Source organism: Lottia gigantea (assembly GCF_000327385.1).
Source record: "Lottia gigantea unplaced genomic scaffold LOTGIsca_44, whole genome shotgun sequence".
Classification (NCBI taxonomy): domain Eukaryota; kingdom Metazoa; phylum Mollusca; class Gastropoda; family Lottiidae; genus Lottia; species Lottia gigantea.
Window position 1 is genome coordinate 1,729,593 of NW_008709540.1, and position 1,769 is coordinate 1,731,361.

The window sequence follows — 1,769 nt, forward strand, 5'->3', positions numbered from 1 at the left end:
CCCCCCCCTTCCCCCCCCCCCCCCCCCCCCCATCCCCACATCCCCAAATGGCAAATCTGTCCCTTTAAACTCCTACAATTTCAACTAGGCAAGCGGAAAGGAGTAAGCGAACCAAGGCCCTGTGTGCGTTCTATTCTACGAAAATTCCTCCTCGCACTCTTTATTGCCCATTTGCATTAGCCCGAACTACTGGTCAGGACATTTTCTCATTTTTAATTAAATTGATCGTACAATCAAGTAAATGTAAGTGCATTTCGGACTACTCAATGACATGATGTATCGGATCTAAATGTTGACATTCATATCACGTGATGTATATTTTAGGGAATGCCAACACAAAACTGAAATTGTGTGAAAAATTTTGTCAATTGAGAAGCCGACCAGCACGTTTATCGATCTGGTGAATTATCTACAGGTAGGTAGAGGTTTTTTAGTTGTTTTTGTGAAAATTGAATTGTGAAATTAAACCCAGTTTGATTTTTCAGAGGGAAATTAAGGTTTCTAAACTTTTGGCTAATCCTATAATAAATCAAATAGTTTTATGGAGGTTGGATTCTAATAGAAAAAGAAACCAAAGTATATGTTAGTATTGATGTATATGGAGTTGACAAATCCAGTCGCAGAGTGCCTTACGGGTTTTTAGAATATAAGTTGTTATCGTTCGAATTTTTACTTGCTGATTTTTGGTGGCTGTTCACTGGAAGGTGGCTCTGAATACAAGCGACCGTAATTAATAGTTGGATTGTATATTAAATACTTTATGTCGTATTCTGTGACGATGTGAATATGATACGAATAGACTATATATCAACAGGGTTGTAATAAGAATAGTTTCCTATTACTATATATTTTCTTGACCTACACCGGCCGTTGTGTCGGTTATATTTGATATGGAATTAACCGGATTTTAACATGTTTAAACATTTTGTTGTTAATTTTATCATCAACCAGGTGACGCTGAACTAATTTACCAATTCTAAAGGTCAAGATGTACCCGGGGTATCGGGTTCGAATCTGCACACTGATCCTTGTTTCGTTTATTCAGTCAGGTAAGATGAATCTTTTGTTTCGAAAAATATTGTCTCTTAATATTTCCTCCTTTTTTTAAAATCACAATAGTTGGGTCAACCTGACCAATGGTGGCTCACTGCTATCATTTCACAATCTGATAGCTAGTTTGAAACGAAGGTTTAAATCAATGCTGACTCACTGCTATCGTATCACAATTTTATTGGACAACTCGGACATGATTGTTAACACCAATGGTGATTAACTGCTATAGTGTCACAAGCTTCTTACTAGCTGGATAAGATGGTTCGTATGGTTACTGTGATTCAGCAAAATAAAGAATTTCAATAGACAAACATCAGTGAAGGATATCAAATACAAACCGGATTTTGTGACAAATTCACAAGTTGGGAGTATTTATTATTGTCTTTTAATGTGATGATATGTAGAACAGGTTACTGTTCTTGTACACTATATTTATGACCTGTTTTTCAAATAGTCTGAATCACTATATCGACCACTTTCTGGATTTCATTTTCAACTTTGACCTTTAACGAAAATAAAATGAATAGAGTTTTACGTCCTTCTCTTGTACACTAATGAAGACAGACAACACCATGTAGTGTATTATGAGGGTAATTTTACCAGGACAGGGACATTTAGATACTCCTTTTTCAATTTCCAGCTGGGATCTTTAACGTGCACAGGCTGTAGCACATGGGGCCTCGGTTTATTGTCCCATTTGAACAACTATATGCTAT